Below are 15,111 nucleotides of genomic sequence, written 5' to 3'. Positions count from 1 at the left end.
CCAGAGGGCCTGATGCCCTCCTCTGGCCTCCATTACCACCGGGCATGCACATGGTGCACAGACATACGAGCAGGCAAAATATTCATACTCATAAAATAAATAATAAGAAATATCAATGACTGGGTGTGGTGATACCTTTAATCCTGGAATTTAGAAGTCAGAATAGGAGACCTGCAGGGTCTACATAGTGAGTTCAAGGTCAGCCAAGGTTACATAGTGAGACCTTGTTTACTTTAATGGAAATTCTCTACAGGGTCTCAGCTCAGCAGGAGAGGAGTCTTTCCCCAAGCTATTAGTCAAATGGGCTGGGAGCTAAGTGAGAGAGAAGCAAAGAGATGAGCTACAAAGGGAGTGTCTGGGGTGGGGTGGTGGTGGTGGTAAATCCCTAGCAAAGTTTTGTCAGAGAGCAAACTAGCCACTGAGAGTTGTCTGAGAATGCAGCCCCCTCCTCATCAGGCACTGAAAGCTGGGTATGGTGGTATGCACGGGCAATCCCAGCTCCACGAAAATGGATGCAAGAAGATCATGAGTTCAAAGTCAGCCTCGGGCCACTTAGTGAGTTTGCAGTCTGCCTGGGTTCCTTGCGCCCTATGTCAAAAGAAAAGAGAAGACCCTCAGGCCTGGTGAAGTATCTGAAGTAAAGAAGATTTTTTTTTTTTTTTTTTTTTTTTTTTTTTGGTTTTTCGAGACAGGGTTTCTCTGTATAGCCCTGAAGTAAAGAAGAAAAAGCGCGGCAGGTCAACTAGCCGCCAGCAGGAGGCGGTGTGGCAAAGCGGACTCTGCCTCAGTAAGCCAGATCCACAAAAAGGGTCGCCGTGCGCGACTCCAGGGAAGGGTTCTCCCAAGTCCCTGTGATCAGTTCTCAACACTGCAAACAAAGTGCACAAAGGCTTGTTTTGTTAGCGGAAACTGCGGTGAGCAGGCAGAAAGACAGAAACACCAAAGATAGTCCCTGCAACTGCGCATCCTGGAAAAAGTAGGAAAATAAATTGAGCCCACATACTGGGCACAGCAGAGAGGTCCAGGCAAGAGATCAGGAAACCCGGGGCCTGCACGAACCACTTATTGAGACCCTGCCTTACAACAGCAAGAAACTTATATAACGAATGGGGATGCCACTCACTGGTGGTGTGTTGGCTTAGGATGCTGGAGGCCTTGGGTTAACCCCCAGAACCACAGTTCATGGCATGGGTTCACCTGGCAGAATACATTTCACAGTACTCCTCACACGCTGTCAGTCTCTCTTACCACTTTACCCTCCCAGCTCTGTTCAGTACTGTGTCCAGTGAATATGTATTTGTTGAACGAATTAATGAATGAATGAACGAATGAGTGAGTGAAAACAATCTTGGATATGGTAGTGCTTGCCTGTCATCCCAGTACTCAAGAAGATGGAGCAAGGGGATTTATCGTGAGTTCAAGGTAGTCTGGGCTTCAACAGTGAGCTCAAGGCCAGTAAATACAGTGGATGGGATGGGTCATGGTGACACACACCTTTAATTCCAGCACTGGGTATTAAATAATTGAGGCCACGCTAGTCTAGAGATTGAGTTCCAGGACAGGCCGAGATACACAGAGAAACCCTGTCTTGAAAACACCCCCCAAAAAGTCAAACCAATAGCTGGAATAAAGTATTTTGTGAATGATCTCAAACTCCTGATTGTCCTGCCTCTACCTCCTTCTTGCTGGGATGACAAGGCTCCCCTGGCATGAATGGTCTTTATTGTTAATAATAGTTCTTCTCGTGATCAACTATAGACCTAAATGATCTTAGTTCAATGTATCATTCCTTGGCTAGATGCTATGGCTCAGACCTATAATCCTGACTCTGGAAGCTGATTGTTTTTAGTTTGGGGCCAGCCTGATGAGTTCCCGGACAGCCTGAGCTACAGAGAGAGAAGTGTTTGGGGGAAAAAAAAATGTATCCATAACCTTAATTAACCTTTATTTCATGGTTGGCAAAATGGCCTAGTGGGTAGTAAGTATGCTTGCCTAGGAGACAGATGACAAGAACTCCATCACCACGAACAAGGTGGTGACAAGGACCCCAGCAAGTTGTCCTCAGATCTCCTCAAGTGTCATGGCTCACACATGTCCATCCACCCACACACATACACCACAAGTCATTTTAAAGGATTAAAAACTTGAATACAGCCGGGCATGGTGGCACACACTTTTAATCCCAGCACTTGGGAGGCAGAGGCAGGAGGATTTCTGAGTTCGAGGCCAGCCTGGTCTACAGAGTGAGTTCCAGGACAGCCAGGGCTACACAGAGAAACCCTGTCTTGAAAAACTTAAAAAAAAAAAATTCTTGAATACATATGTGTATGCATTTTAAAGTCTTTATAAAATGTCTAAGAGATGGACATGGTAGTGCACATTTTGAATCCCGGCACTTAAGAGGCAGAAGCAGACAGATTTCTGTGAGTTTGGAGCCAGCTGGGTTTACTGGTTTACAAAATGAGTTCTAGAACAGACAGGACTGTTACACAGAGATACCAGGTCTTGAAAAAAACTTCCCTCCACTAAAAAAAAAAAAAAAAAAAAAAAAAAAAAAAAAAATCACCTTTAGCAAGGTGGTCAAGGCACAGGCTTTTGATCCCAGCACTTGGAGGGCAGAGGCAGGCAGATCTCTATGAATTCCAGGCCAACCTGGTCTATAGAACAAGTTCTAGGACAGCTAAGAAACCCTGTCTCAAAAAAAAAACAAAAAAGAAAAAACAAAAATCTAAATCTGTCTGCATTAAAGTCTCCTTCACAAGACCTCCAACCTTCTGGGTGGTGAAACCCTGGCCAGAGGTGGGTAGTTAGCATAATGGGGCTAAATAAATAACAAAGACAGTACTTGCCCTTAGCAGCGTCCTGGGACTGTGCTAAACAACTTCCTGCGTAACAGCCGGGAGGCAGGTGTCATTTGAGTCCCTTCTTCTGGGAAAATAACTTACTCAAGGTCAGACGCACCGGCTTGGACTCCCTCCTGGCTCGGATGCCAGCCATCCTGGCTCGGACTGAGTCTCTTCCTGACTGCACCTCCGAACCCAGGTTTTCGTTGGTGGAGACAGGCCTGGAGACAACCCTTTGCAACCGTTTGCAGGGACTTCTCCTGAGCTCACAAGGCAAACTTAAAATGGAGAAACTCCGTAGTCATTTTGTTCTTGTGAGAAGCGGAGATGCTGAGCTGGCCCTGAGCAGGAACTTCCCCAGGCACCAGGTGACCTTATAGCGGGACACAAGGAAATTATCTCACTGCCTTTGGCAAGCTGATGATTTATAGAGGAAGACAAAAACATGTACGTTTAAACTCAAAATCATGATGTCATGATGATGAAGTGCTGGGGGAGCAGAGGCAGGGGCATTGCTAGGGTAGCCTGTGCTACAGAATAAGACCCGGTCTCAAAAGAGGGGGGGTGCTTCCCTACACCATCATCCCCCTGCCCCCCCCCAAAAAAAAAGGGGGAAAAAGCACTAAATAAGAGATAGTCTAGTGGTACCGCCTGTCATCCCAGCTACTCAGGAAGCTAAGGCAGCTAAGGAAGCTAACCTGATGAGTGTAAGACCTGCCTGGGCTACATGGGTTCAAAGCTAACCCTGGGTAACTTACTGAAACTATTTTAAAAGATACAAAGAGAACTGGAGATATAGACAGAGGGGCACTTGCCTAGCAAGCAAGGGGTCCCAGGGTCAGTACCCTGAAACATATACGTATACATACATACATATGATATACATACTTACATACATACCAAAAAAAAAAAAAAAGCAGAAGCTGACAAGTGAAGGTCACCCCTCAGAAACAAACAGATGAGCAACCACAGAGAGGAGCCTGCCTTGAGTGCCACCCCCACGCCAGTGTAGCCCCTGGCCACAGCCCTCTCCCTGCCTAAGGGAGTACTAATTGGAGGTAATCAAGACTTTTATTGCTTCTCGGATGGAAATCTGCATCCTCTTTCACACTGATTTTTTTTTTTCCGGAGATCTAGAAAACTCTAGTTAAAAGTATTCACTTTGGACTGGGGACCTTAGAATGGCTCTGTTCTCCCCAGGAGGTCCAGGGTCCAGCCCCTGAACCGTTAGCACCCAGCCGTCCTGCCTAGCTGAGGCTGACACCTCACCTGCGGGCAGTCAGGAAAGCTCTTTGTTTGTTTGTTTTGACACAATGTGTTCCAGGCTGGCCTCAAACTCAAAGTGGTTGGGGGTGGGTAAGAGGGTCATTTCAAGGTCACCTTTGACTACGGTACAAGTTTGTGGAGCACTTGCATTCAAAAGAGGGGGGAGAATGTAGATACTAATAAGAATAACCAATTCCTCCTACATGCATCCTCTAAAGGTAGCAAGTTATCTTTGTGGTTCTGAGCCTCCAGAGACTTGGGACGAACTTCACACCCCTGGGTGTGTGGGCTCTATGCTTTCTCCTGAAATGTGGTTCACCGTTAGCTTGGGCTTTGGGTTGCTACTTTGAAGAAATAAAGCAGGCTGGGTATGGTAGCACAGGCCTTTAAACCCAACATTCCAGAGGCTGAGGCAGACAGATGCATCTCTGGGAGGAGGAGGCCAGCCTGGTAACACAGTGAAATAAATCCTGGCACACACACACACAACTTTATTTACTACATTGCTGAGAGAGTAGAGGCCGCGGAAGACCTGAAGTACCACCTGCCCTTGTTTTGGGACAAGACTTCACACTGTATCCCCGGATGGCCTGGAATTCACTATGTAAACTAGGTTGACTTTGAATTTGCAATGATCTTCCTTCCTCTACCTCCTGCCGAGATTATTAGGCATGGCCCACCACACCTGGCTCACTCATTTTAGTATGCTGGAGTATTGTACTGCAAGTACATAATATATATATATATATATATATATATATATATATATATATATATATATAATATTTTATTGTAGGGGGTGGGTTGTCGGGGCTAGTTCTCTCCCTTAGCCAAGTGGATTCTGGGGCCTGACCCCAGGTCTGCAAGCAAATGGCCAGCATCTTTACCTGCAGACTCTGCGGCAGGCTGATTTTTTTTGAGGGGGGATGGGGTGAGAGGGGGGAAGGACCTTGATATATAGTTCTCTACTGGCTTAGAACATCCTTGTGTCAGGAATAGTGACACTCATACCTTTAAGCCTAGCACTTGGGAGGCAGAGGCAGGCAGATTTCTGAGTTCGAGGCTAGCCTGGTCTACAAAGTGAGTTCCAGGACAGCCAGGTCTACACAGAGAAACCCTGTCTCGGGGGGTGGGGGGTGGGGGGTGGGGAGGAACTCCTTCTATAGATCAGGCTGGCTCCAACTTGCAGAGATCTGCTTGCTTCTGCCCTCTGTGTGTGTGCTGGAACTACAGGCACGCACACCACACCCAGCCTCAGCCTCAGCCCCTTAATCAAATGCACAGAAGTTGGATGCTTCTCTTGAGATGTTGCCTACCTATATATGGATATACTTACTCATGTATTGCTATTGCAAAGACTCTGCTCTGGTACAGTGACAGTGACTCACAATTATAATTCCAGTGCTGAGGAGTACAAGGGAAAGGAATTGCTTCAGGTATGAAGTTACCCTGGGCTATACAACAAGATTCCATCTCGCACCTCCCTCTTTTACACTGAAAGGAAGTCCGGGGTGATTGCTAGCAGGAAATTTTTCTGATTGAAAGACAGCCCAAAGCTAGTAAGTCACACACTTCAGTCACCGGTGCAAAGTCCCCCAGGTAACTGACACAGGTCACTTCTTAGGAACCATTGAGTCAGGGAAAGAATAAATCTTTGTATATACATACAGTATACGTCACGCCGGAACAGTAGCTCAATGGGTAGAGCACTTATTGCTTTTCCAGGGGACCTGCGATGGCTCCTCCGCACCCACATGGTGGTTCAGAGCTGACTGTAACTCTAGCCAGGGAATGTGTTGTCCTCTTCTGGCCTCTGCCTACTGCAAGTGCCCACACGATGCACAGATATGTGCAGGTATGTATATGATAGCATATGATCCCAGCAATCTTCCACTCAGAGGCAGCAGAAGCCCTGTCTAAGGAAAGGCTGGTACAGAAAAATGCAGAGTTGATGTAATTGGGTGGAGGAACAAGAGTCGGGGAGGTGGGTGTGGTATCTCAGGCCTGAAATCCCAAGAATCAAGAAGCTGAGGCAGGAGAATAGTCTCCAGCTTGAGGTCAGCCCAGGTTAAAAATGACAGCTTGTAGAGAATGGGAGAAGAAGAGAAATTAATGGTTGGTTAATATGAACAGAATGCTCTACACAAACGCCTGAAGATGACACAGGGAAAGCCGTTGTTTACATATAAGTAACACAAATTAGTTATTTGTGTTAAAAATTTAAAAATTAAATTTAAAAAAGATTAAACAAGAAAAATCTAAAAAGAAAAAATAAAACAGAAAAAAATTAAATGATGAGGGTAGGGAGTGGAATATGAAGTGCAAAAAATAAATTTAAAGTAAAATAAAAATTCTTTAAAAATTCTAAATGATTTGGTGGGTCGTTGAAGGTTTGGGTTGATTTTCAATTATATTCTCTATTATCAGCTAGATTCTCTAGTTATTTGAATTATTCCATGAAAATATTTAGCAGTACAAACATGCAAGGCTCAAACTTGCTGGCCAGTCTTCAGGACACTCCACGGAGTCAAATATTTGTTAGTAAGCTGGAGCACACACCAAGTGTCACATTTTGGAAAAAGCCATAGTTGAGAGTCCCTCGAAAATCTCAGGAACTTCAGCCATTGAGCACCCCCATAATCCATCTTGCTGGGGCGGTTGTGGGGTGGGACACAGCAGACAAGCTGAGCGATCCTTAGGATTCGATGAGAATGTGGCTAGCAGGAATGATTGATGGGAGATACACAATTAATTTCACTTGACAAGCATGAAGGAGAAGTTTCCCCAAGCCCGTGTAACTGGAGCTGAGGTAAGCCTGCTTCACCAGGGTGTGTGTTTAGACTGGATCTCACCTTGGTGACTTAGCCATTAGCAGGAATTCGCTGTTTACATTCAGGATTCTTATCAGTACTTAGACTGTGTTTGCGTGTGATTTTCCCCCGATTGCTCAACAGGCTCAGCCATCTATGATTTAGAAATAAGTGAAAACATTGGTAGATCACAGAAAGCTAATCTCAGCTCGATAATCTTCTTCAAACTCCACCATTTTCCCCTCTCTTTCAGGATGCATTAGCGTCTTCTCTGGAAGGAACCGATAAACAAACAGGATGTCTCCCTCTGGTGCAATAAAACCAGGTGTTTCAGTTTCCTCTAAGGAGACCTGCCATCATCAAACATTTTGACCGAATGTCTTCTCCATTCTCAGAGAGAGGGACGCTTCCGTTCTTGGAGTAGGCTCCCTGTGACCAGTGCTTCTAGGGAAAGTTCCAGTAAGCTCTTCTTTTTGGGAGTGGGCGATGTTTGACCCAGGGTCTTGCTATGTAGTTTTACCTAGCCTCCCTCCAACTCATAAAAAGCTTCCTGTCTTGGCATCCCATGGGCTGGGACTAAAAGCTTACCAGCCACCATGCTTGATGAGATGCACTTTGAGGGTTTATAAAGAGGGTTGAGGATATTTGTAGACTGCCTAACCTTCACGAATTCCTGGGTTGCATCCCCAGCAGGAAGCAGGCTTGGTGTCAGACATCTGTAATCCCAGCATTAAGGAGGTAGAGGCAGGAAGATCAGAAGTTCAAAGTTATTCTTGGCTACAGAGTTTGAAATCAGCCTGAAATACATGAGACCTGCTCTCAAAAACAAAAAACAAACAAAATACCCATAAATGACTTGTAAGTTAAAATTTTAATTTTATTTACTGGGTGCACATGGCACGGTGCCTATATAGGGGTCTGTCCTTTCTTTCTACCATTCTACTCAGGCTGCTAGGCTTATGCTAAGCACTTTTACCAGACAACCCATCTCAGCAGGTCCATAAAGAACATAAAGGAAGGCCAGAACTGCTCAACCCTAGACAGGCTTAGGAGATCTCTCTCTGGTTGCTTGGTTTCCTATCCATGACTTCAGATAAACCACCCCATATATAAGGAGCATCTGAAAAGTCATTTAGACAGAAACACAAGAGGCCAGCCCATGGTGGGCTAATGGAACTTCCCTTTACACGGGAGCAGAGCTTAAGCAGAGATTGAACCTGGAGACATTAATTCATACAGACCTTTGCTTGGAGAGCTAATAGCCAGCGTGGCTCTAACATGTTTGAAGTTCTCAGAATCAAAAGTGTGGCTGTATCATGGGAGGAGATGCGTTTATCCTCCTGGTTGGCTGGAGCTGCTACTCGGAAGTACTAGGGGAATAAAGCAGGCCAGAAGCAGCTGAACATCAAAGGGAGGGTTCCAGATGTCCCCTAGCAGCCTCCAGAATCCTCTATAGCCCAGTCAGTGTGGCTGTGATGTCACCAGGTGCTTGGGGGCATCGGCAAACCTGGCACTGCCTTTGCTTGTCTCTGCCCTCCAGGCCTCTGCCACACAGTACACCCCGTGTCAGGTGTGTGCACCGGGTGTGCTCAGATGGCTGCAGGTCAGGCATGGGGGTGGGATGGGCGCAGCTGTTAGATACCTCTCCCCACCGCACGAGAGCCCACTTCTCTTTGAGCTCAGATGTCTAGCTAAACACCTTCCTTTGGTGGGTGGCTTCTCCTTCCTCAACCTTCAGGGACTTACCTGCTGGCCTCTGCTACCACTCTCAGTGCCGCACAGGTGGAAATGGGAAATGGCTAGGCCTGCTCATCTGCATGTTTTGTCCATTCTACGTATGTGCACATATGCACACACACGCGCACACACGGAGTCCCCTTCTCTCCCTCAGAATGACTAATTTATTCCTTTAAGGAACATTCTACCATCTTTGTTTGAGTGGAATAAGGAAAACCTTGGTGGACATCTGCCTCCTGGGCTCCTCTGTAAAGGACTGTAGTACTACCCTCCTCCACTGAGCATCTAGTGAATAAATATGCAAAGTGCTCGGCAAAGCACCAGGCAGGCAGCTGGCCACAGAATGTGAGTTAGCTGTTACCAACAACTGCATATAAGCTAAGGGTTAAGAACAGCTCAGCCCAAGTGGAGACCCTAGCTGACACACCTCTTCCCACACAGCTTGGCATGGGCTGCAGCCAATTTTGTGAGTGGGACATTTCCACCACAGTCCTACTGTCACCCAAAGCACCACTGTGGCCCTGCCTCACTTTGCCTTGCTCCAAAACAGTTTGAACTCTGAGTTAATGTTAATTGCAAAGTAGGGGGTTCTCAAACCAAGGCCTGTAGGCTCTCTGATGCATATTGAAAGCCAGTGTTCTCTGTGGACTGAATAAAGAGCATTTCCGCTTCACACACAAGCCATGTCCTCAGCAACCTTGATGTTGGAGAGCAACAGTTCTGTCCTCCGCAGACTGTCTAGCATCCTTCTGAGGGGGCTGAAGCAGGAGGATTACCATGAGTTTAAGTCTAGCCTAGGCTACAAAGTGAATACCAGCATGAGCTACCAAGGCACGAGCCTGCCAGAAAAAAGAAGGAAAGAGGGGAGATGCAGGGGAAGGAAGGAGGGAAGAAAGGAAGAAAATACAAGTTTGGTGACTCATACCTATAATATAAACTCTTTGAAGGCCGAGGCAGCAGGATTGCCATGAGTTCCAGTCTAACATGGGTTGCAGAGAAAGCCACTCCCTGCCCCCTCCTCACCACCCCCACCTGCCACACACACATTAAAAATAAAAAGCAAGAGCCAGGTGTGGCTCTTTTAATGCCAACTGTCAAGAGAAAGAGGCAGGTTTGAGGCCAGACTGATCTATATAGCAACTTCCAAGCCATTTAGAATTACACAGTGAGGCTCTGCATCAAAATTAATTATTAATTAACTAATGCTAAAAATTAAATAAGATGCAAAAACTAAGTGGCTTCTTTTTGAGGAGCCCGCACCCATTCTGTGTGTATGGAGGGTGGGGGGAATGTCCTTTCTAATCACCTTTTTTTTCTCTTAGTCTCCATGCTTAAAGTCTATACGAAAAATACAATAAAGTCCCAATTCTGCTTTTAAGCAAATAAAAACAAAGAAAAAGCCACTTATGTAAGACTTTTTTATTTTAATTTTATGTGTATGGATTTTTTGCCTTCATGTAAGTCTGTATGCCATGTTCATGAAGTGCCTGAGGGACCCACAAAGGAATGACAGATTCTCTGGTACTGGAGTGACAGAGTTTCTCTGTATCGCCCTGGCTGTCCTGGCACTCACTTCGTAGACCAGGCTGGCCTGGAACTCAGAAATCTGCCTGCCTCTGCCTCCTGAGTGCTGGGACTAAAGGCGTGCGCCACCACGCCCGGCTCGTGACAGAATGTTTTAAGCTGCCATGCAGGTTCTGGGACTCAAACTTGGGTCCTCTGAAGAGCAAGCTGCGTTCTTAACCAGTCAGCCATCTCTCCAGGACCTGCACATCCTTTCTCAGGAGAGTTGCAGTCTCACAGAAAGATTCAGTGGAAAGTACAGAGATTTCCCAAGCAGCCCTGCTCTGTGTCTGCCCAGCTGGAACAACCGAGGAATGGGTCTTTCCTTTTCTTCTTTTGTCTGTGACGGGCCCATCTCAACACAAGGATGCCACCTGACTAGAGCTTTCACAGAGGGCCTCTCCTGAGTTTGCACTCACTGATTGGACATAGGTGCAATGGCATGTGCCCAACGTGATAACATCACCCAGGGTGGTGGTACATACGCTCCATCCCTGCCTTCTCTAGCGTGTCCATGGCAACTGCTCAGCTTCTTCACTCTTTCAGAATGTCTGTCACAGCCTTGCAGTCATCTACATATAGCCCTTCCAAGCGGAGCTCTGTTGTGGATAATATGTGCTTCTTTTGCCCCAGGAGGTGGGGGGAGGGGGGCATTTTGGCTTTCTGACATAAGCCCTCACCAGAGCCCAGACTGTTAAGTAGCCAAAAGTGACCATGAAGTGATTCTCTTCCCTCTACTTCCCAAGTACTGAAATTACAAGCAAGTAATACTAGCTTGGTTGGTTGGTTGGTTGGTCTGTTTTGGTTTTTGAGACCAGCTTGCTCTGTAGGCCAGGAGCAAGCAACCACAGGCAGGTTTCTGCTCATTTCTGTAACTATTGGATCTGGTTATAACAGCAAAGTTAGTGTGGGACTTTTCCAGAAGCTACTGAAATTGTCTATCTCTCCGCATCTCTGCCTTAGCTGTTGTCAGTGCTACACATCTTGGCTTTCAGATCCATGCGTACAATGTTTTATCTTTCTGATGCACAACTACTTTGGCTGATCACAGCCTCTCTTCCCATTAATCCCAGCACTTGGGCCATGGAGGGTAGAGAATTAGAAAAGGTCTGCTAGGGCTATAAAAAGAGAGGTGTTGGAGATATGGTTCTATCGGGGTTGCCTAGCACGAAGGAAGTCCTGACCTCAGTCCTCAGAACCCAATAACACCCAAGAGTGTGGAGGACCCAGGAATGGAGGAAGCAAATCAGGGGTGCACAGCCACCTGAAATGAAATATCAAGGCCTGCCTGGGCCACGTAAGACCTTGTCTCAAGAAATACAACAAACAGGCTAGAGAGATGGCTCAGCGGTTAAGAGCACTGACTGCTCTTCCGAAGGTTGTGAGTTCAAATCCCAGCAATCACAGGGTGGCTCACAACCATCTGTAATGGGATCTGATGCCCTCTTCTGGTGTGTCTGAAGACAGCTACAGTGTACTTACATATAATTAATAAATCTTTAAAAAAAAAAAGAAAGAAAGAAACAAAAGAAATACAAAAAACTATCTATTATCGCCTTAAGATCTGTTGGTGACTATCATTTCATGGGCTTCCCTGAGACCAAAGTTTCTAGCAAGTGGTGGGATTGTAGGTGTGTACCAGGATACATGTAAAATGAAGGTGGTGTGGAAGGGTTTTCAAGTTGACTCTGACCCTATGCATTGCTCTGTCTCTTCCATCAGAGCGAGGGCAAGGGGTGAACTTCTCTCAGTGAAAACCCTGAGTACACATGAATGCTATAAGTCACGAGCCATGCCTTGGATCTGGCTTCGCAGGGACTTTGGGTAAGAATTTAGAGTAGGAATTCAGTGCAGACGTGACTAGTAGATGAATTAAGCAAGGTTGACATCCCGACCAAGCACCGCTGTGGACCACAAACAACACAGACTGATAACGGCAAGATTTAGATGAGGAAGTGTATGGAGATTTAAATGAGAAAGTATGTGTGTATATACACACAATTACATATAGGGCAGAACACGGAAAATTTCAGACCCAACACACTTTGCGAACGCAAAGAGAAACAAAAATAGAATCCCATCAAATAGCCAGATGGCTGCGTTTTCTATTTTTAAACAGACCATAAGTTCTGCGGGAGAGTGTCAAAGTAGAACCATGAAACATGACTGAACCCTTAGCATTTCTGATCTTAAAACAGTATGACACGCAGTGGCGAGGGAACCACACAATGAACGGAAGAGACGACTGCTTTAGGCTAACGAGCCATCCTTTGGTAATACACCATTCTAAGTATGAATCAGGCTTTCTTGATGCCTGAAGCTTGAGTTATTTGCCAAGACTGTAATATTTCCAAGAAATACCTAAATTAGCAGGTGAAGTTACCTTCCCCCTTCTCAAGTTTCCACACTCCTTTTCAAACGTCCTAATATAGTCACGGCATGTCCACCGAACGTGACAGAGTAAACACATCCGTGGGTCACTGATGAGCCGAACTTTGCGAAACATCTGAGAAAATGTGTTTGGAAAAGGACTGCCCAGTTTAGAAGAATTTTAGAGTAACTCACGAATCAGCTAACCCAGTCAAAAGATTACTCACTTAAGAATGATATAATTACTTTCAGTTTGCTTAAAGCCAGGAAAAGTTGACACAGTGATTAAAGGGAAAACGAGAGAGAGAGAGAAAAAAAGAGAGTTACATTCTACAGACTAACTTCAGGCTGTTCCAAGGAGCAGGCCCGAGGCTTATTTGAGGAAAGATTATCTTGACAAATTAGATAAACATTTTCTGCATGACAGCATGCTGATGGAGAGCCGCTCAACGAGCGCACCTGGCGGTGGTTGGCTTCGTGTTTGACCAAGGTGTTCAGTTTGCCCAAGTTCTCCCAGGGGCTTTGTTTACCATTCTACAGGTAGGGGCAGAGCCAGGGAGGCCTTGGTAACCGTTGTTGGGTTGTTGGGTTGTTGGGCACTGCAGATGTCTTACCCCACCCCAGCCCTACCCCCATATCCCCTTTTGGGCCAAAACAACTCTTGACTAGACTGAGCAATGAAAGCCAACAGCAGACTCAACAAACAGGCCCGAAGTCTAGTGTTCCCAAGGCAAATAAATGCACCCACACCGCTTCCCCTTGCCCTCTTCCAGTCAGTAGAGATGGAGAGAGCAGCCCACTCAGAGAACTGCCATGGCCCCAAGGCCTCCACCACACTGTGTCATCTGGGAGCTGGGAAAGGAAGGAGTCTCCTGAGTCCCACTCTGGGCTGGGTTGCCTGGCCCCCAGTGGCTGTGGACATGGGAGGTGTGGCCTCCCTCTCAGTTGTCTCAAGTTCTCTGAACATTACAGATGTCTTCAATTCATGGCATCTGTGAAGAGCAGTCACTTTCTGGAGAGAGGAAGAGGAGGAATGGCTTCCTACCTCTGGGATTTCTACATGTTTTGTTTGGGCAAGATCTTGCTGTATAGTCCAGGCTGGCCTAGAATTTGCAATCTTCCTGGCTGATGCTGAGATGACCGGCATTTACCACCACCTCGACTCACTCCTCCACTCACTTCCCAAGTCCCTCTCCTTTTCTCCTTCCTTCCTCTCTTTGTTTTTGGTTTTTTTTTTTAATTTTTTATTTTAATTTTATCTTTTTGAAATAGCTCATATAGCCTAAACTGACTTCAAACTCAAACTCACTTTCTTAGCCTTTTTTGAACTTCTGATTCTCCTGATCCCACCTGCCCATGGCTCAGATTACAGGTATGTACCATCAGACCGACTTTCTGTGCTGTGGGAGACCGAATCCAGTGTCATACATGCTGGGCTTGGATGTTCTAATATTGAGATACACTCTCAGCCTTTCCTTTGTTTTTTTTGTTTTTTTTTTTTTGTTTTTTTGTCTTTTTTTAAATTTATTTATTTTTATTATATGTAAGTACACTGTAGCTGTCTTCAGACACTCCAGAAGAGGGAGTCAGATCTCGTTGCAGATGGTTGTGAGCCACCATGTGGTTGCTGGGATTTGAACTTAGGACCTTCTGAAGAGCAGTCAGGTGCTCTTACCCACTGAGCCTCTCACCAGCCCCTTTCCTTTGTTTTTAAGGGTTAATAATGTACCCATTATAGAAGCTTTTGAAAAGTGCTACAATAATTAACATTAGGATATATGGAGCACACCTTTAATCTGAGCACTTGGGAGGCAGAGGCAGAATACGTATGAATTCTAGGCCAACCTGGTCTACATAGCAAGTTCTAGGCCATCTGGAGGTACACAGTAACCGCCTGTCTCAAGAAGAGAGAGACAGAGACAGAGACTATAGACTGTATCCTTTTTAGTGGAAACAAGGACTGTGTGTATAGAGTGTGCTTTACTGGAGATTTGCAGCTGACCAGGGCTGCTAAGACGGACGGGTCAGTGGGTAAAGGGTGCTTGCTGCCAAGCATGACAAACTGAGTTCAATATGCGGTAGAATGAAAGAGCCAATTCTAGAAGTTTCTCTCTTACCTCTACAAACAAACCGTGGCTCATTTTCATGGACATGTGCAGATATACACACATGCACACAATGAGAGAGAGAGGTATGTGTTTGACTGCATGTATGTCTGTGCACCACATGTATGTAGTGCCTGAAGAGACCCCAGGAGAACCTTGGATCCTCTGGAACTGGAGTTAAAAGTGATTAAGACTGATCACATGGCTGCTGGATCAATCCCAGGTCCTCTGGAAGAGCATGCCATACCATCTCTTTTTGGCTGAACCAACTTTCTAGCCCCACCCCCATACCTCCCAAAAAATTTACAGCTGGACCTGGTATTGCATGTCCATAATCCAAACTCTCGGCCATCGTAGGGATCAGAAATCCCCAGGGCACTGCTCTGTGTGTGTGTGTGTGTGTGTGTGTGTGTGTGT

The sequence above is a fragment of the Mus caroli genome, chromosome 3 (assembly GCF_900094665.2).
Source record: "Mus caroli chromosome 3, CAROLI_EIJ_v1.1, whole genome shotgun sequence".
Classification (NCBI taxonomy): domain Eukaryota; kingdom Metazoa; phylum Chordata; class Mammalia; order Rodentia; family Muridae; genus Mus; species Mus caroli.
This window is presented reverse-complemented; position numbering follows the sequence as displayed.